Genomic DNA, 22,689 nt, shown 5'->3' on the forward strand with positions numbered 1-22,689 from the left:
TTATCAAGCATTCAAAACAACAAAACTCACAACATTGAGACGTTATGACAGTGTGCTGGTGTTGGACAGAAGGGAGTAGAAAGGTACATAAGATCATTAATCTTCAGGATAGAGAAACATTTATTTTCTGCAAGGATAATGAAATATTGGCGTTAGTACATGTAGTTTACAGGGGATACAAGGAGGTTGCTCATCTGCAGAAATGTCATTACATGCTGTTGGTTTTGTTAAATTTTGTGCAGAAGGGATATTGTTTGCTTTGGAGAATTCTGTCTTTAGACTGAGATTTTGCTATGGACATTTGATTTGTTATTGACTACTGGGAAATCTTGCTGTAATCACTTTAATTTGCATTCTGTCATGGGATATCGGGGTTAGGCATTTTCTGCAGTCTGCTTGCTCATATTTCAATATTTTCAGGTACAGGTACCTGGATTCATGCTTGCCATTTTGATCATTTCATACTTGATCTTCTGGTAACTCAGTCATTAGATACAGACCAATATATATCTATATCAATATCTATATATGTATCTGTACCTATAACTATATCTATAGCTATGCATCTACATTTGTCTGTGTCTATGTCTGTATCTATATCTATCTACTTATCTATGTTCCATTGAGTTTTATAGTGAGCCTGTGCTTCAATTGTACTCTGCTACTTTAGAAATGTAAAAAATAGACTCTGGAGTTGCTGAGGAATACTGGAAGCAGAACAGAGCATGATACTGTTGTTTATTTATGGCCAATTACAACCTTTTACATGACAGCATAAATAGCTTTATAGCCTCCCTCCCCCACTGATGGAACAGACACCAATGCTGAGTTAGTTATATACCAATTCTTTATACAAGCACCTGTACAATTGTATTGACTCTGCCATACCTGATAGAACCAAAGAAAGATCTTCAATGCAAACCAAACCTGTCTGGTGGGCAACTGCTATTAACAAGCTAAACCACAGGAGAAAGAAATTGTTGTCTAAGAGCAGGAAGAAATGGTCTCAAAACTGAAAACCCTCCCTCCCCAACTTAAATAAGCAAGTAAGACTCCTAGGGAAGTTCTACAAAGCTAACTATGAATCCAAATTAGCTTCCCTAACTAAGGATAACCACAAGGCATTCTTTAGTTACATCCGGAATGTCAAAGGTAAGGTCCAGATTTGCACTGAACTCATTGTTAATGGTACTACATATATAGAACCTGTGGATATAGCAAACCTGCTGGCTGACAGGCTCAATGAAAACTTTATCCGCCTGTTGCTGCCACATATACCCCAATGCATCCCAAACACCTGTCTCTCACCTAGTATCTCTGCAGAGCAGGTCTTTATTGCCCTCTCCAAGGCCAAAAACACAGCCTCTATGTGATCAGACAACATCCTGGGCTGTGTTCTACATGGGTTAAAACAGGAATTAGCTTCACCATTGAGCATGCTTTTCAATCACAGCCTAAGCACTGGCTTCATCCCAGTGGAATGGAAAACAGCTACCATCATCCCTTTACACAAAGGGGTGCATCCATGGACCCCAGGCACTACAGACCCATTAGTCTGATCAATCTTATCTCCAATGATCGATGGAATGAATCATCATGGACCTTATTAAAAAAGATACAGGAAATCAAAAATGCTTGATCCCACCCAGTTTGGCTTTGTCTAGTGGAGATTGTGCCAGTTAAACTTGGTGAACTTCTTCGAGACAGTCACCAAAGCCCTAGATGAGGGCAAATTTGTGCATACAGCCTACCTAGACTTATCCAAGGCCTTTGACACAATCCCCCACTCAGACATCACCCAATTGGGTATCAGCCCATATATTGTCAGGTGGGTTGCAAATTGGCTCATGGATAGAACTCATACGGTCAAAATAGGGGACTCCACCTACTCCAGCAGACCCATAACCAGTGGTATTCCAAAGGTATCATTTCTGGTACTCCTACTGTTTGGAATCTACTTCTCTGAAGTACAGTCTAAAACTAAAGGACTGTGGCTGACAAAGTTTGCTGTTGACTGTAAACTGGGAGTGGTCATTGAAACCCCTAGTGATGTAAACATCATGCAAGAAGGTTTTACACAGACCAATGACTGGTACCAAAGCCATGGTCTTAAACTTAATGCAAAAAAATGCATTATCATCCCCTTCAGCAAGGATGATGTTCCTGCAAACTGCCACATCAATAGCAATACATTAAGCACACCGCCAGTGGTGATAGATCTGGGCACACAGGTTGACAGCAACCTTAACTTCAATCACCATGTCTCCACAGTGGTAAGAAAGGCATTTTACATTGCTTATCTCATAAGTAAGGACATTGCCTCCAGACAAAAAAAAGAGGTTATAACCCAGCTGTACTCTTCCCTCATCAGACCAATGAAAGAGTACAGTGCTCCCTTTGGTATGTCCCTTTCCAAACACCTGCAGCAACTGGACAGACCTCAAAGGTTCTTTACAAAGAAAATTCAGGGTCTTCAAGATCTGTCTTATGTGGACAGAGTGAAATCATTGTCACTTTACTCTGTGTCATATGAATTGCTCAGATGTCAGCTGTGCCTTGCATAAAGAGCAACCTCTGACCCAGCTTTGATGGAAATGCTGCACATTCCCAAGTCAAATGGCACATAGGTCACTCACTCAAAGGACCTTAACCTGGTATGTGACATCAACAGAACTTGCTGGAGAGACACATTTGTTTCACAGAGGTTGCCCCACCTATGGAACAAGCTTCCCATTCATGTTAAATAAAGCCCTTCATTGGCCATATTTAAGCGCTATTTGGAAGATTGGAAGGGTAACTGGAAATTCAGCCCAGGGGTTTCACCTCTGTCCCTCTTGGACAGGGTCATTAGGTGCTAATTTTAGTGTCTGCTTGAACCAGACACCCTTGGGAATATGGGTTGAACTTGGTTAGGCTTGTAAGGGCCCTGGGGCTGTTAGCCTAATAACCTCGTATGATCCTATGATCCTACAATCCCCAGGTTTGTTTGCTTTAATAAAAAATAAATAAATAACTTGTTTTCTAAGACTCTAGTAAACATTTTTGTTTATTTATATTAAATCATTTGTATAAATTTATACAAACACAGATCTGTTAGAAATTATGTGCTTTTGAAGAACATTAGCTTAGCAATACACTTGATGCAAAAATTCATATTTAGACACAGAACAACTAGAAGGACCTAACCAAGTATCCTCATTCCTCCACTGTCAGGAACTGCCTATAAACTTAAAATGTTTTCTAGCATGTTCACTAGTCAGTTTTAGCCATAAGTTAGACTCGCCATTCTTTTTGAGGAAAATATCCTATTCACTGGTTCCATTAGGTAAAGACTGACCTTTCTTTAGTCATATTGACCATTTTTTCATTTAGATAGTGTTTGTTAAGATTTTCTAAAATATAACAAATAATAAACATTAACCATTAGTTATATATTTTAAATATTTCCTACAACAAGATTAAACAATAAATAAAAATAATAGTAAGGTTAAATCTGATGTAGTTTTGCTCATACTAAATTTGTCTGACTCCATGTTATAGTATTTGAAGATGTCTGACAAGTCTAATTTGAACTTATGTTTTTGTCCTTTTGTGTTATTTTCTTTCATTAGTCTTCCTGTGAACTTGATTGTGTCAATATGGAAGTTTCTCTATGTGTACTTTTGCATTGCTTTCCACCATTTGGCTACTATAAATTTAACCTGATATGAATGAACCACCTTGTTTGCTTTCTGCCTGTTTGGACCCTCAATACCTACTGTGCAAATGTTTCATGAAATTTTGCTTCCACTATTACTTGTTAATTTACAATTTTGAAAATAACCAACCTGCTGAACACAACTGGATAGGAAATCAACCCAGCAAAAAACTTTAATACAACCATTATTTGCAGAACAACAACCCCCAATGTACCACCATATCACAAACATTTATATACCAACTCCACAATCACACAATCAAGGGAAAACAGGAATTCCAACAAAAGAAAGGAATTGCTTTCAGCACACTCTATTTCACATGGGAAACAATGAGCATGGGGTTGAAGACTGATGATTTTTGTTCTGCAAGTTAGAACATAGGTTCATAGGTTCATAGGTAGGTACTAGGCTATCAGCCCTAGGGCCTTTACAAGCCTAGCCATAAAGATTCTCTGGCTTTTGCCACCCAAAAGTTATTTTCCTGTACCCCTGTTGAGCAGAAACACAGAAGTGATTCCCAGGGTGAATTTCCTCTTTCCCATCCAATCATTAAGATTTTTCTTAAAGAGGGCTAATGAGGTGCTCTGCTTGACATAATTGAACAGTCTGTTCCAAAGTATGGGGAGTCTCTGGGACAAGGAACCTGTCCCTCCAACATGTTTTGTTTATTGTGGTGACAAGGTTTAGGTCCCTGGAGCATGTGGCTCATAGGGATTGGGATGTCTGTAAGTGTGGCATGTCCAACAGCTCTGGATTTGACATGGCTTTGTATGTTAGGCAGAGATTGCCTCTGAGTAGGTGATATGTGAGGGAGTAGAGCTGGAATGTTTTTAGATGGTTTGCATAGGGCATCTGTTTGAGGCCAGTGTTCCTCTTTGAGAGGTATTTCTGTGGCCTTTCCAGTTGTTGTAAATGTCTTGTGAGGTACATACCAAATGGGGCATTGTACTCTGTAATAGGTCTAATGAGGGATGAGTAGAGAGGAACAATTACCTCCTTTTTTCTGGATGAGAAACTTTATGTGATGAGGTGTGTCAGGTAGAAGGATTTCCTGACTACTGTGGCAATGTGGTTATCGAAGGAGAGACTACTGTCCACCTGTGTCCCTAGGTCTCTTATCACACTTTCAGTGTTAAGTGGACTACTGCCTATGTGGTAGTTCATGGGCACAGGGTTTTTCCCAAAGAATATGACTATGCAATTTTTGGCATTGAGCTTGTGGCCATGGCTATGGCACCAGGCATCTGTCTCAGTGAGGCTCTTTTGTAGAATGGCTACATCATTTGTGGATTCAATAATGGCTCCCAGTTTGCAGTCATCTGCAAACTTTGTTAGCCATAGACCCTCTGTATTGGCCTGAATTTTAGAGAAGTAGATGCCAAACAGGAGTGGACCTAGGACTGAATCATGTGGTACTCCACTTGTAACTGGTCTGGAGTCAGATTTGGAGTTGGCTACTTTCACGGTGTGGATTCTATCAGTGAGCCAGTTGGCAACCCATCATGTGACATAGGGATTTATGCCCAGTTTAGTGAGTTTGTCTATGATACCAGTGTGGGGGATGGTGTTGAAGGCTTTGGTGAGGTCTAGATAGGCCGTGTGAACCACTTAACCCTCGTTCACAGCTCTGGTGACTGCTTCAAAGAAGTCAGTCAGGTTTAGGAGACATGATATGGCTTTCATGAACCCAAACTGGGTGAGGTTCAAGGTTTGAAGGTTGCCTATGCCTTTGTTTATAAGTTCCATGATGATACGTTTCATGGCTTTGCTGATCAGGCTCATCAGGCTAATGGGGCGCTAGTTCCCGGGGTCCGTGATGGATCCCCCATTATGAAGTGGGATAACCATAGCTGTGTACCATTCAGTAGGCACAAAGCCTGAAATGAAGCTATGATTGAACATGGTACTTAGGTGGAGTTCCATTTAATTTTGGAGTTCGTGCAGAACACAGCCCGGGATGTCTGGTCCCATGGATGCTGTATTCTTGGCTTTGGAGAGTTTAATCTTCACCTGTGTGGCCGTGATTACCAGGACTTGGCAATCTTCTGATATTGAGATGGACCCTTTGGGGGGGGGGGTGAAGTTTGCTCTGAACCTGTCTGCCAGGATGTTGGCAATATCAGTTGGTTCTATATATTTAGTGCCATTGTGCTGTAACTCAGATCAGATCTGAGTGTTGCCATTGAGTTTCTTGACATAATTATAGAATACCTTTTGGTTGTCTTTAGAATCTGTGGCAATGTTGTTTTCTTAACTAGCTTTGGATGATCCTATGAGGGATATCAGCTTCTTACTGAGGCTGACAAGGGAGTTTTTCCTATCTTGGGATTTTACTCTTATTTGCAACAGTTTTTTCCTTTTGCTGTAGAGTTTGTAAATGGCAGAGGGACCACCAGACTGGCTTCATTTTTTTTTGGAGGAGATCATCTTGGTTCTATTTAAGATGGCACGGTCCATATACTCATGTATGTGTTCATACAGTGCATTGGTGTAAGATTCAGCAGTCATACTTCTACGTTCCGTCTGCATGGGTGTCATGAAGTTTCCCACTTCTGTCTTGAAAAGCATGAAGTTGGCTTTGGAGAAGTTTTTTACGGTGGTTACCTTAATGGGGGGTGGGGTGGGATGAGGATGTCTAGGGTGATTAGCTTATCATTGGATCTGACCAACAAGGAGCTGACCTCTGGTGTGGAGCATTGGTCACCCATGTTGGTAATGACCAGATCCAAGATATTGATGCCCCTGGTTTGGGTATGGATAAGTTGATCTAAGGCATTGGAATTTATGAATTCCAAAAATCGTTGGGCAAATGTGTTGGTACATGAATAGTTTTCCCATTTAATGGTGGTGTAGTTGAACTCACCCAGTATTAGGATATTTGGTTGTACCATAATACTTTCCAGTATGTTAAGAAAAGTGGAGTGGGAATCATGGGGCATGTGGTGGGAAATCTGTAGCAAGCTACAATTTAGATTGCAGTCTTGCCTAGTGTTAGTTGCACCTGGAGAATCTCGGATGCATTATGTTGGGCAACTAGCCTGGAGGTGTGGATATCCTTGGTGAATATGTACATGCTTCCGCCTTTAGTGTTTTGGTCCAGGGTGGGTGGCCGAAAGGTGTGGTATGAATTGTATCCTGGTATTGCAGGGGTGCTCTCTGGAGCCTTGAACCAGGTCTCTGTCACTGCACAGATGTCGATGTTCTCCATTTTTAAGAGTGCCTTGAGTGAGTGCATTTTGAGGTTTAGACTTCTAGCATTGACTAGCATTACCCTCAGTTTTTCCTTGCTTGTAGGTATTATAGTGGTAGTTTTGTCATTTGAACCCTGCCTAAAAAAGGCACTATAGGGGTGGCAAGAGCCTTTGCCAGTATCTGGAATCCCAGGGGCGACAGGTGCAGGCCATCTCTGGCAAAATATTGTGGTCTGTTGATCATTTCATCCCAGGCAGACAGATACTGGATCCCATTCGTATGACACTCGAAGCTTAGCCAATTGCTGAAGTCATTCATGCTGTCCTTGTACTGTGATATCATTCTGGGCAATGGTAGGATGCTACTCAGGGCTAGGGTCATACCTACCTGGGTTAAAAGATCTGAGAGCTCCTCCATGTCTCTTTTCGTGTAGTCCAGGGAGGTATGTCTCAGGTCATTCACTCCAACATGGACAATGACAGAATCGTATTTGTACTTGTTGTGGAGTGACCTGAGTGCATGTGTTATGTGGTGGATCCTGGCATCTGACAGGCAGCTGACTGTAATTTTCTCCTTGTTTAGCCTGGTGAATGGGACATCAGTGTGACTGACTATAGATTCACCTATTGGGTACATTGTTTTGCTTTAGGGGCAGAGGTTGAGTGACACACTGGTTTTGTGAGCTATGTGTCACTTGGTTTGTGTTTGAGGTTGATGGTTGTTTCGGTTTCAGCTTTGGAGGTCTCTGTTGCTTGGGCAGATTTTTATTAAGTACCTCTGCAAATGTCGGTGTGTGGTTTGTGTTACTATGTGTGAGTTTTGGTGGTGTAGATTTTGAAGGACTATGTGTTGTGCATGGTGTGGTATGGGTGTTTACCTTCTCCTCTTGACTGACTAGTCCAGTCTTGGCTGAAGAGAGCTTAGCTTCCAGCTTGGCTATATAAGTGCATCTCTCACAGGTTGTCATGTTGGGTGGTAGGAGGAGAGGGTTGTTAGTGTACATGAGGCAATACATTGCCCTAAGATGCCCAAATTCACCAGATGGACAGGAGAAAACACCGGGAGCTGACCCTTAGACATGCCTGGATAGGTGCTTGTTTATTTAAGTAATAGAGCTGTTTTCCTCTTTACTTAGAAAGGAAAGTTGAGTGCTATAGCAATTTAAGGAATATCTAGTACTTACAATAAGTTCTAAGCAAGTGCTGAGCTCAAAGAATAAGGTTTGAGTGCTAAAACTGGAAAACTGGCTTGTTCTAAGGGAAAATTTGAAGAGCAGACTTTCTGGCACTGGTAATATTTATCCCTAGCTAAGCAGTGCTGTATGATGCACAAACACTGCCAGAAAGTTGAAAGGGATAAAAAGCAGCCCCAAATAGCCAATGAGATACAATTCCTGAGCTGAAAACCACTCCTCTAGTGACAGATAGGCAGCTCAATGCTTACCACCTTAAGGTTAAATTAGGCAAAAAAATGCAATTTAACAGTAAATAAGCACAGAAAAGGCTATCATACTTTAGTGTGTAGCCTACAACAGTAAATGCAGTTTAAACTTTGAATTTAAGCAAAAACAAATGGGCAAACAGTAAAACGATTTAAAAAACAGTAGAAATAGTAGCAGGACTACTTTAAAACAGCTTATAGAAGTGAAGCTATCAAAAACACTGAAAAAAAAGCCAAAAATGTGCTTATTATCAGCAAAGAGTCTCTCTTCCTCATTTCTGGTGCTGTAGTAGTCTGCAGGACACCCAAACAGGATCCACTGAGCTAAAACATGTGCAAACCCATACAAACATGGGTTTTTAAACCTGAAAGTTAAAAGGGATAGAAAGCAGCCCCAAACAGCCAATGAAGTACAATTCCTGAGCTGGAATCCACTCCTCCTGTGACGGATAGGCAGCTCAATGCTTACCATTCCCACTGATAAGTAGAAAGACTTCCCACTACCACAGCAATGTCTGGACAACTGAGAAACACAAAATAAAGTTCTGAAACCAGCAAATCTGGGATCCAGACTATTTTAGTATAGAAAAACAGCGGGAAACGAACAAACACATGGAATTTTTTTCTTTGTTTTGTTTTTAAGGTTAAATTAGACTGAAAAATGCAATTTAACAGACCTAAATTAAATTCAACCCCAATTCAAAATCCTGTTTACTATCAATGCCCAAAGTTCACCTATTTCAAGCTTGGCTAAGCCATAACCAACCAGACATCCTAGCCATCTCCGAAACTTGGCTCAAAGCCCATATCTCCAATTCTGATATCCTACCCCCCAGATTCCATATTCTCAGAAATGACCGACCACTTAAAAAAGGTGGCGGCACTGCACTAGTCTACTCTAGCCTTCTAACCTTAATACCTCTCCAAACATCAATCCCACAATTCAATAACACTGAACTTACAGCTGGACTACTAAAAATAAACACAAAACAATCTGCATTATTGCTCTATACATCTCACCTGGTAACAATATCACCATCCTTGAAGACATTCTCCTATGGGCTTCCACTGAAATTAACTATGAAACCTACATTTTAGGTGATGTAAATATTGATTGGAATAAAGTTAACAGTCCCTCTCCCGCCTTATCCATTAACCTATATAACTTCACTCAAATGATTCTCCCTATCACCCGACCTAACAAAACTAACCCCCCTGGATCCACTATTGATTGGATCCTAGTCTCTGATCCAAATAAAGTAACCAACTCTGGCACAATCCCTGACTCCATTAGTGACCAACTCCCAGCTTTTATCCATCATGCAACCAACTCCTCACCTCATCAGCACCAATACATTCTTACTTGTAACCTCAGTAACTTCAACCATATAACTTTCTCTAACATGCTCAAACAAATGGACTGGCGCATTCTAAACACCCTTCCACTTGACAGTGAAAAAGACTTCTTCAACTCTGTCTTCCTAGACACTCTAAACTCTCCAGCCCCACTAAGAAACAAAAGGATAAAGACTAATTCAGCCCCCTGGCTAACTAAAGATACAAAACAAATTATGCTCCAAAGGGACAAATTATGGAAGCTTTACCAAAACAACAAATTACCCAATACCCTGCTCCAATACAAACAACTCTGTAACCTTGCAAAACAGCTTATCACTAAGGACAAAAAATTCTACTATATCAAGCTACAGTCCAACAATAATAAAAACCCCAAGCAATTTTGGAAATCAGTAAATGTTCTTCTTAATCCTGGCTCCAAGAATAACCCCTGTCCTGACCCTAGTAAATCCAACCTTGAACTAGGCTCTGAATTTAACTCATTTTTCATAGAAACTATTTCTGAATTAACCAAGACTTTCCCCAACGATAACCCACCAGTCCCTCACTTTTCTCTATCTAATTCCCCTAATAGTCATCCCTTTATGTTTGAGCTCAAACCTGTCTCCACTAACTTTATAAAAAAACTTCTATCCAAACTTAAACCTTGTTCTAATGCTCCTGATAATATTCCCTCCTCCTTCCTAAAATGTGCTGCTGATGGAATAGCTCTCCCAATTAGCATCATTATTAACAGATCCATTAATGAATCATATGTCCCCAAACTCTGGCGCTCAGCTTATATCCTTCCTCTTCACAAAGAAGGCAAAAACTCCAACATCTCAAACTTCCGCCCTATCGCTCTGCTCTCACCTATATCCAGAATCCTAGAAAAGTGCATCCACCTCCAACTTATGCCTTTTCTTAGCCAAAACCATCTTCTTTCACCTACCCAACATGGCTTCCACCCAGGCCAAAGCACTATAACTGCACTACTGTCATTCCTAGAAACTGTCAATCAAGCCCGAGACTGCAGACACTTGGTCTCTACAGTTTTTCTAGATCTGTCTAAAGCATTCAATACTGTTTTCCACAAACACCTTCTCTTTCATCTCTCTAATCTTCATCTCTCATCACTTTATCCTGGTTCTCCAGCTACCTATCTGATAGATCTCAAGCAGTAAAATGGAATAACTCCATCTCTTCCTTCTTACCCACCCCAACTGGTGTACCACAGGGATCTATCCTTGAGCCCATGTGTTTTAACATCTTTATCAACAACTTTTACACTGCCATTCCTGACACCAAAGTCATTCAATATGCAGACGACTCAACCTTAGTCTGCTCTGCCTCCAACTTCTTTGAACTGCTCAACAAAACCCAAAATGCTTTTTCAATAACCGAAGAATGGATGCGCCAAAATCACTTCTCTCTCAATGCTAACAAATCAAAAATTCTACTTTTCCCCTCTACTAAGACTTACTCCTACAACAAAAGTACTTTCAAAGTCCTTAGCCAAACCAACTCACCTATAGAAGTGGTTCCCTCTGCTAAACTTCTTGGCATTACTATTGACGAATACCTCAAGTTTGACATCCACATTCAACAAAATATTAAGAAAACCCTCCAAAAACTAGGCATAATATACAGGAATAATCACTTCCTCTCAAACTCCACTAGGCAAACTCTGGCCACTACTTATCTTCTTCCCTCCTTATTATATGGAGCACATCTCCTTACCAATCTAACCGCCTCCACCTCCTCCAAACTAGAAAACCGCTATAATAAAATCTCTAAATTTGCCACCAAATCCAGAAATTTCACCCATCACTGCCTTACCATACAATCTCTGAACTGGCTTGAACTCCAGAACTACCTAAACTACCTCCAACTTACCACTGCACACAGACTTATATTTCACCGTACTAAATGTCCTGCTCTAGCAAATATCCTTCCCCCTTACACCCCCAGCAGAAAGCTCAGATCCAAACATCAAAACTTAATTGCTATACTTAAGCCCAAACGTCCTCCTGGCCAACTTCTTCTCTCTTTCTCCTTAGGAAAAAAATGGAATTCTCTTCCTTCCACTCTTAGAACTATACCAAACTCAAAGAACTTTAAATCCCAGCTTTTCAAATACCTCTCCTCTAAATGGAACTGTGCCTTCTTTCACCCTACCAAAATCCAACTAAATATTTGCCCCCAGGATGCTTTCTTACAGGTCCCTAACCTCTCTAGTATTCTCCCATAGTTACTTCACCTTGAGTATGTCTATACTCTCTACAATTTCCAAGACCTACTTATCATACAACATAAGTGTGTAAATATTGTAAATGGTATCTTACGTTAAATGAGTGCATGCAAAGTGTTTCTACCTCTATTTTTAAAGGTGTGTTTCTTAGAATGTTTGCATAAATATATCTTTATTACCCATTGAGCAACCATAAGCAATTTTGCTTGACTGTGTGACTCTGTACAGACTCTGTAAACTATGTGCGACTCTGTACAGATTTTGTAAACTGTCCTATACAATGTATATCTCTGTACGTCCTATACTTTGTATCTCTATTATCTATTATATCTGTACTGTATTATGTCTCCTGGAGCTTTTCTCCCTGGGCCTCTACTGAAAATGGGTCCTTTGGGCCCAATGGACTTCCCCGGTACTCAAACTATAAATAAATAAATAAATAACAGTAAATAAGCACAGAAAAGGCTATCATACTTCAGTGTGTAGCCTACAACAGTAAATGCAGTTTAAACTTTGAATTTAAGCAAAAACAAGTGCGCAAACAATAAAATGATTTAAAAAAACAGTAGAAATAGTAGCAAGCAAGGGTGCCCGCAGACAGGTGCAAGGGGGTGCACTTGCACCCCCTGGAACTGGCTGGCCGAGAAATTAATTTTATTTAATTAAAAAAAAAAACTTCTTTTTGTTTTTTTTTTAAGGGCGTTTCTCTTTAAGAATGCCCCTTTGCATCCCGTCCAGTCACACAGACGCAACAGTTGTTTGCGACCTGTTTTCTTTTTTGTGTCTGTGCGACCGATGGTTTACGTCTTCGTCTTTCGCACGCCTACCGGGAATTTGAATTCCAGAGGACGTTTGGACTGTGGACGCACCAAACGAATGTAGAATTGAGAGGTAGGTGTGTTCGTTTTTGACATGAAACATGAATTGTCCTTTCCTCTGGGGGATATCAGTCAGTAAAAGTGTTATGCATTGCAATCAGCATATACTTTCTGTGAATCAGGATATTGCTGATAGAGTGTTCCAGTAACCTTTATTTAATAACAAAGGAGAAGGAAAGGAATTTAAAACAGTTTTTAAACAGAGTACAAAATGACAACTGTCAGAAAAGATGTTGAGGATATTTAAAATTTCGCCCTTGTAATGTTTAGGTTAGTGTCGGATAGCCACACATTTTACTCTAATTTCACTGAGTCAAAGGCACCTGTAACTTTTACATTTAATTCAGATAACATAGTATAAAATTTCTTTTCTACAGGAAAGACATCTAATGAACTAAGAATCAGAATTTATTAGCATTACTATGCTAAGCACAATAATGCTGTTAATGATCTTTGCAGACATACTATTTTTTATATTAAAGATCATGTAAAATGATATCAGACAAGGTGGCAGGGATGTCATTTTGGAACTTCAAGAATATAAATAGTAGATAATGTAGAATGCATGTGTTTTCTCAAGCTTGATCATTGTATTCAATTTTAAATGTGTTCTTAAAAAGGTTATTGAGGAGGAAGCAGAAAGTATTGCAACATAATACTGGTTGGTGTATTCCTTTTACTCTGTCTTAACATTTTGATATAATATGTCATGTGATCAGTTATGAAATATTCAATTAGAATTACATGCATGGTCAAACGTCTTGCACAGAAGAAAAAAAAACACTAACTGATTTCTAGTTTTTCTGAATAAAACTTGTGTTTCAGCATGTTAGAGCCAGCTTCTTTTATTTACCATTATTACAGTCAGAGTTTAGTGTTATTTATTTGCTAAGGGTATGTTTGTTTTGGAGTGAGTGCACATTTATGTTTTAGTTTCCTTTTACTTAGGAGTTTGCAGGTTGTGATGTATGGACTAATTTTATTTAGGCATTTTTTTTATATTTTTAATTGGCTTCTATATGTTTATGTCTAAGACTGAATGGAGAGTTAATTCTTAGCAAGAGTTGTGTTGTTGATTTCCGAATCAGTATGGGATATATTTTGTATCTGATACTGAGTGCTTATATTCTGCACATATTTTTCTGTCAGACTGCAGGGTAGCTTCAAATAGAATGGAGGTCATGCAGCAGTTTAATGACATTTTTACACATTTTGTGAAGTTGTTTATTAATTTTGAAATTTGCTGCTAAATTAGGCTCGAGCAACTGTATATGCACTTGAGGGGTAGGTATGTAGAGAGATTTTCTTAATTATTTTACAGGGTCATAAGAGATTGCAAGGATAAATAACCCCCGGGGAAGGCTTTCTAAGCCTAGTCATGCTGCCCAAATATATATGACAAGTTATGCTAACCTAAGATTATTCTAAGGGGTATGTGTAGGCTTGGGCATGGGTGGTCAATCATGCTTCTGTTTTGCAGTTTTTCTTGGGTAGACCTGTTCTACATTTGTGTGGGTAGAATTTGGTTATTTTGTTTTTTATGCAAGTTCTGTCTTTTATTGCTTTTGTAGCTAGAATTGCTTCTCATGTATTTTTTTCCTGCCTGTTCTTTCTGTTATGTATTTTTCTTAATTTTAATGGTGACCAGATTACTTCTTTTGGACTACATTTCTTCAAAGTGTCTGGAATGGGGGCTCAGGGTCCATTTATGGTACTATTTTTGTTTTAATAAAGGCATTCTTTAGTTTTTAGTGTATGATGTATATTTTGTCCCATTAATTACTGCTGTGTATTTAGATGAACATTAAAGATTTATTAGCATATATCTTTCCGGCTTTAGTGTTGATGGAGCTTGTTGTAGTTTATTTTATTTTTTTTACTTTTTATTTTAATTGTTTTTCTAGTTTTAGTGCTGTTGGAATGATTTTTCTGGAAATCCAGAGAGATCCCTGTCAGTAAGAGCTATGGCCAAAATGGCCTTTTTCCAACAGGCAGAGAATTGCAAATCAGAAACGTGTCAGATGCAATAAGGTAGGACCTCATTATTGGCTAACTTGAATGCCTCTGAATTGCCCTCAACTACTGTGAGTGCAAATCAGTGCTTTCATTTGGTAGTTTTTATTGGTGGCTCATGTATCATGTTAGCACAGGCCCCCATCATTAAATCTGCCATGCATACACAAGCACACACACTCATATCCAGACAGACACACCCGCACACAGATGCACACAGACAGATCACACATACGCACACATACACACACACACACACACACACACACACACACACACACACACACACACACACACACACACACACACATGCACTCACAGACAGACAGACACACACACACATATAAACACACACTCACTCACAAACAGACACGCAGACACACACACACATGCACACACACACCTCTTACCTGTCTCTGATCTGACAGAATGACCCAGATGCCCCTTCTTATTTTTGACCCTGTCCTTGTAAATCGTGGATCCTTACAGTCAGTCAGTAATGCCAGACATAGAATTTCATTTTTCTTAATGATGGTGAAGTACATCATGATGCTACAGCTGTAACTCTACTAATGTTTTCAGTGAGTGGCAGGTGTGTTTGTTTTGACATGAAACATGAATTGTCCTTTCCTCTGGGGGATATATTCTAATCCAAAATCCTTATTTGTCTCATCACAATTTGATATTAGTTGTTCTTTTTTCAAGATTAGGTGACAATTTAGGTCAGGGATTTTTAAGGTAGCATTTCTACTACTTATTTTAAGATATCAGAGCACATTCTGTTCCTTAATTTTATAACACAGTGGCAGCAGCAGGGACTGAGGGTTCAGGGACCTGATAAGGACTGGTGTTGTTTTGTAGCTCCTCTTCTCCTTCAGGTTTGATGTTAATAGCTCTTCTCCAAAAACTTCTCAAGAACATTTATTTGCAACACCATCAAGATTCCCGGTTACACGTCTTCCCTTCTTAGGACAAGTAAGCATTAATTAAACATCAGTCACACTATTTCTCTGAAGGGCTTTAGCACAGAGCACATGCAAAAGATATGTTGAGGTCACCACCTCAGGATTAGAATGTACCATATTTCAGGGTACTTTACTCCCTGAATGCAAAGTTATATGACACTTTTTCACTACAAATGGAAATAAATAAATTAGTAGTTCTGTTTTCATTGGCATTCTCATACACTTCCTGACATCTACACAACATCAGGTTGTTGGGGCAGCAGCAATCTGAGTGTATTAAGCCATACTGCTGTAGCAGTAATAGTTAACAAATCTTTTTTTTCTAGCACAGTTAAATTCTAAAGATATTTCCTTTAGGAGCAAGGAAGCTTTAATTCCTCTCTGTATATCCCTCATTAGGTCTATTATTGCATACTATGCTTTCTTTGGCAGGTACCTCTCCAAATACTCTTTATTTTAGGATTTGTCCAGATTTCTTGCACTAAGAGGTTGAGGTGTGTGTGTGTGTGTGTGTGTGTGTGTGTGTGTGTGTGTGTGTGTGTGTGTGTGTGTGTGTGTGTGTGTGTGTGTGTGTGTGTGTGTGTGTGTGTGTGTGTGTGTGTGTGTGTGTGTGTGTGTCTGTAAGAGGGAGGGAGGGGAGGGGTGTATGGGGGGTTCATACCTCACAATTATCCAGATTTTTGCCTCATATTTTCAGATTCTTTCTTATAAAATTGTGTTTTTTCTGGCAATTCATTGAAGACTGAAGTTGAGTTTTAGACTTCATATCCTCAGAAAATGCATACTAATGCAAACATTTTGTTCTATCCACTTTCTAAGGAGCTCGGGGTATGTATGTGTGTGTCATACCTCTCAACCATACAGATTTTCACAGAGGTTGAGGTATGTGTGTGTGTTTGAGAGAGAGTGAAATGCCATATTTAAAGTCAGCAGGTGGAATTTATTTTCAAGGAATTTTGAGCTTCAAGGGAAGAGAAGTTTACTACTGCTCATGCTAAGTCTGCTTAAAATATGCAACTGTTTTGTTTAGCAAATGGTATCACTGTTGTAGTGTAGACTTTCAAAACAGTCTTAGTAGCACAGCAGGTAGCATACTTGCATCTTGATGTAGAGGGCTATAGGTTCTACTCCCACCACATGTAGATTTGTATTTTAAGGGGGTGGAGTGCTGCAGTCCTGAGTATGACCTCCTTTGAATGAGATGCCTAGTAACTATGAACCTGTGTTTCCGCTTGCCACTTATTCCTATTGCAATATATAAGCTTAGCATTTTTTTTAAATGTAACATAGGCAATTTATTGTTTAAGGGCAGTAGGCACTGAATTTGTAGATGAAACACAGAAATATAAATCTGTTTCTAACAACAGCCTCTCCATTAGTTTCAGATCTCTTTAATGTGAAATTATTCAGATGACTTTTACTTCAGCAGAGATTGTGCATATTGACTGATATTGGTAGATTGCAATGATAGACATTTAAGTGGCCTTTTATGGTTGAAATGTTCTGAATTGGGCAATTTGTCATTATTGGTTCATATGTTTTGTTTAATTGCTTAATGGAAAAAAATGTTCAAAACTATAAAACACACTCTAAATGGTGCTGTATTAACAAAGGATATAATTCAGTTATTATATATTATAATTAATACAATCAGGAAGGTGAATCAAAGCAGTTATGCATGGTTCTGAAATGTGTGCAAGGGGCCTATGATTTGAAAACAGTCCAAAGGTAAACTTAAGCTGCCACTGGCCAGATGCATTTTCTTTGAATGTGGGTTTCAGTGCTGTTTCAGTGCATGCAAGTTTCAAAGATAGAGAAGTTTTAATGCTAAGTCTGTTTTCATTGTAAGACTATTGCTTTGTTTAAGTTTAACAAATGTCTATCACTGTTTGTGCTATAAAATAGGAGGTTACTAGGCTATTGGCCCTAAAATTTGAAATAAAAGTTGAAAATCAAAACCAAGTATCTGTAATCATTGTAGAAGTAATGCATAAAACAATATGCACTACAGAGAGTTTTGAACAGTGTTTATGGCAACTGGGGAGAAATAGCCAAGTAATGGGATACTGGAATGGCTGTGTGTGTGTGTCGGGGAGGGTTGAAGGAGGTGGGATTGGGGGTGGGGCTTTGAAAGGGGGGGGTAGGGTGGTGCTCCGGGTTTGCACCCCCCTGCAAAAAATCCTGCGGGCTCACTTGGTAGCAAGACTACTTTAAAACAGCTTATAGAAGTGCAGCTAGCAAAAGCAGTAAAAAAAAATCCAAAAAAGGTGTTTTTAATCAGCAAAGAGTCTCTCTTCCTCCTTTCTGGTGCTGTAGTAGTCTGCAGGATGCCCAAACAGGATCTGCAGAGCTAAAACAAGTGCTGACCCATGCAAACATGGGTTTTTAAGCCAGAAAGTTTTGCAGTCAATGAGCAGTACAGCACATACTTTTTTTTCAAAGTGTCATAGGCCACGTGCTGCATGTTAGCTCCTAAAAATATTTTGCATTAGAAAAATTACATCTCCTGCATTTTGCATCAATACTTATTTTCTTTCATCATTCTAACAAGGTTTAAACCAATCTGTGTAATAGTTATATCTACTGATTCCAATATCAGTTTTGTATAGAATAAAACATAGCCAGTTTTTTCCTAGTCTATGATTGTCACACTAGCATTTTCATTATTTATCCATAATCATGTAAAACATAACCAACATCAACAGCTTTGACCTCAAATAAGGTAGCATAAATCATTGCATCTTGACTTTTTTCAACATTCTTCCATTTTTCCAAGATGCACTTTCAACTTACTCTTTCCTTTTATTTTTTGCTTCATATTTTCTTGTTTCTTGGAAGATTTTTTTGAATCCATTTACTATGTTATTCAACTTACCTGAGTCAATATAGATATTATTAACTTGATCCAACCAAATACATTCCCAGTTTGGAAATGTATTTTGTTTACCTTAATACGAATAATCAAGAAAAAAAGTAACTGTGGGCATGGAGTAGTGCTCATCTCTGACCCCATTGCCATTTTAGCATAATTAGCCTATTATGAGTGATTCTTCCTTCATTAAAATCTTCTATAAAGTTCCTAATCTTGTTCAGTATTTTAACTAGTCTATCATTTTCATACGGTATAAGTAAGTACCTTAACTGATACAAAATAATTGGTGAACTCATAGCATTTACTGCATGAGTTCTCTTTCTCTGCCAGGGTATTGATTTTAAACTTTTGTTTGGCAGTAATATCCATGATTTTCTCTTATGCTTTCAGATTTTTACTTTTGTGAACTGCATCTTTACGATTCTTTTCTATGATAAACGTTACTAAACTGGATCAGATTTTTTATGTATTTCATTACATCTACCCAAATCTTTTGTCTTCCAAAATTTAGCAACTGCTGTCTTTTGTTCGCTACATTTTAATCCTTATACATTCTCCAAAATGCTAAAATACCTTAAACACTTTTGGTAGGAATTTGTACACCTTTTCTGTCATCATTACATACTCATTATTTTATTATTTATTTATTTTACATTTGTTAACCAGGTATGTCCAACTGAGCTGAGGAGCCCTTTTTCAGTGGACGCCTGGGGAGAAAAGCTCCAAAAAATAGTCAGTTACACATTATACAAAACCATTAATAAAAGGACAATAGTTAGTTAAACAATTATACAATCCATTAGTAAAAATATGATACAAGGTAGATATTACTAACAAGAATATAACATGGGTTTACAATACACTGTACAGAAATTGAAAACAACAGAAACATTCACAGTTATGTGTTCAAGGAGAATAAGAAATGCAGTCTATGGATGTGAGATAATTGTTAGGGAGACCAGACATCTAATATTATATGAGAGGATTTGTGAAATAAAAGTATTAAGTTTTATTGAATGAGGCATAAAGTAGTAAGATGTTTAGGTTGAGAGGTACGATTTTTAAGTAGACTAGGAAGATGGAGGGTGAAGTAGGATACTGTGGATGGTAGCAGGGGGGTGAGTACAGTGGCAGGTCCAGTGACTGTTTAGATGCTCTTTGATGGCAGTTTTAAATTGTTTAGGATGTGAGAGGGTTCTGATTTTATGAGGGAGTTTATTCCATGCCATAGAGGGGTAGTAGCTATATATGTTGGTGCCAGATTTGGTTTAAAGTTTATAGATATGTAGTAGGTCTTGGGTGGAGCGCCATAGATATCTGGTTGTTGAATAGTAGGATATGAGAGGTAATAGTACTGGCCAATAGGAGGTCTGGTATAGGCTAGAGTGAATGACCTCAAGCTGTGAGAGGAGGAGAAGATGGGTTAGTTCTAGCCAGTTAAGGTATTTTAGAGAGAGGCAGTGGTGGGATTTGTACAGTTGTCGGGCCACACATCTGGCTACTTTATTGTAGGTAGACTCCATTTTTGTCAGAAGAGAGGAGTTAAGATTAGTTAGAATTTGAGAGCTGTACATTAGGGTGGGTAGCAGGTAGGCATGAGAGAGAGAGATCTTGGCTTCGGTGGTCAGAAACGTCTTGTTACAGTGCAGGAGTCCTAATATGAGGTTGGTGTTCCTAATGCAATTATTTATGTGTAGGTCGAATTTAAGTTGGTCGTCGATGGTGACATCAAGGAGTTTTGTGCTGGATTCTACTTGAATGGGAGTATTAATGAGTGATAGTAAGGAGAAGGAGGATTTAATGTGGTTAACTTTCTTTGAAAGGAAGAGTAATAGTTTCATTATTTTGGGGGGGTGGAGAATGAGCTGGTTGTTGGTGAGCCAGGTTTCTATTGAATTAAATGATTGCTGTGTAGCAGATAAGAGTTGAGTGGGGGAGTTGGCAATGGCAATTACTGTGGAGTCATCTGCATATTGAACTAAAGAGGAGTGGGAGCAAGAGGTATGAAGAAGATTTGCAAAGATATTTAAGAGTAGTGGCCCAAGAATAGATCCTTGGAGAACCCCCATTTTAACTGGTAGTGGATGAGACAGTGCAGAGTGCTGTCTCACTGATTACAGCCTGCCAGTGAGGTAGCTGGAGAACCATGCCACAGTGTCGGCAGAGAAGTTAAGGTTCTGTAGTTTATCCAACAGAAGTGGATGAGAGACAGTGTCAAATGCCTTAGATAGGTTCAAAAAGAGGCAAGAGATAAGTTTGTGGTTGTCCCTGGCTAGTGAGATCATGTTTAGGAAAGACAATAAGGCTGTGGTGGTGCTATGCTTTGGTCGGAAGCCATGTTGTGTGGGTGTGAGGAGGTTTTCTTGTATAAGATATTGCATAACTTGATTGTGTATGCATTTTTCTAGTATTTTGGATAGAGGGGAGAGGATGGTAATAAGTCTGAAATTTGTTATGTCAGTGGAGTTTAATTCTTTATGTATGGGTAGTGTATAGAATTGTTTCCAGATAGTGGGTACTTTAGATTCAGAGACAGAGCGATTAGTAAATTATATCAATCAAGATCTCCCCTGTCAATCTTAAAAATACTTTCTTTAGTCATTTCCTGAGTTTTAAAGCAATCTTTTTAAAACTGGTATAAGTAAAGCAGGTGGCAATGGACTATGGTGCCTACTACACTATAAGTACTTAATTGTCATTCAGAATGCGGACAGAGTTAAATGTGTTGGTATTGAGACTGGGGATGTATTTGTACAAGTGTTAGTGGGTTACAGTTAAGTAAGGTCATAGCTTTAGCGTTGTACATTCTTGCTGATGCTTGTTTAGTGTCTGAGCCTGTTTCGTCTAGTGGTAATGCTATGGAAAGGGTTTTTTTCTATGTTAAAGTGCAGGGTTAGGGTTGGGGTTAGGGTTAGCATGCATTGGTAAAGTGGTGCAGGAGAGAGTCTCAAAGCCAGTTTAAAAAATAGTGAGAACTCTAGCTATGTGCACTTTGGATTTTACATATAAACCTAGACTGCCCTTTGTGAATCAGCTTAAATAAGATCAAATGTAGTCTAATAGTCAGTACATTTGGAAGAACTGTAATGTATGTATTTATAAGGAAATTAGTCTGCAGTCTGCTGGATTTTTTATCTTGATCTTATTTGAAAGAAATAATATTCTAACTATTTTCATTGAATTCTCAAGTATTTTGGCTGTAATCATGTTGACTAGGTTAGGCATATATTTACTGGTCTCCCATTTATAAAACATGGTAGGAAAGTAACCTTGGTCCCCATTTCATTATTGTTTTCCATTAACTGCCATTTTTACTTCTGCTAAAGTTATATTGGGCTCTCAACATTTAGAATTTCCCATAGATAAACTTATTCTGTATAAACTATTAGAGTATTATTTTTGAACAGTCTAAACTTATGAGTTATTATAAAGCTTCTAATAAATGTTTTAGTTCTGGCTTAATTGCTTCATTTGTGAAAGAAAATCACCACTTGTAGAACTAGCTTATCATACTGGCATTATTTATTTTCGTTCCCTTGTGTTGCCATGCCAAATATTTGACATCTTTTTCACTGTGTATCCACCAACAATGACCATAACATGAAGTAATTGCTTCTGTTCCTACTGACATCAGATGATCCATTTATTTACTTTTTTTCTATTTTAATACAGCATAAATTGAGTGTATAGTTAACTCAACATTTCCTTATATCTTTCATAAATTATGCTCTAGCTCTTTTAATTTACTTTCTTTTGACTTTCTTGTTTCAGCATCCTCAACCATTATTTTTGCTTCAATAATAATTTTTTTCCTGCATTCCAGCTGGTAATTCCAAAACTCTTAATGCTCTCATGCATACTTGATTTAAAAAGATCCCACAAATAGTTATTTTTTTCTCATTTTGTCCAATTTGTAATGAGTGCTCTCCAATGGTCATCTTTCATTATTCGGAGTTATATTGCATCACAGACTGAACAGCATAATATAAACTTGATACATCTTTATTAAGTTATCAAGGCCCATGTACAATAAATCACAGTGAGT

This window comes from Protopterus annectens, chromosome 3.part0, assembly GCF_019279795.1.
Source record: "Protopterus annectens isolate FY-2018-M chromosome 3.part0, PAN1.0, whole genome shotgun sequence".
NCBI classification, from domain to species: Eukaryota; Metazoa; Chordata; order Ceratodontiformes; family Protopteridae; genus Protopterus; species Protopterus annectens.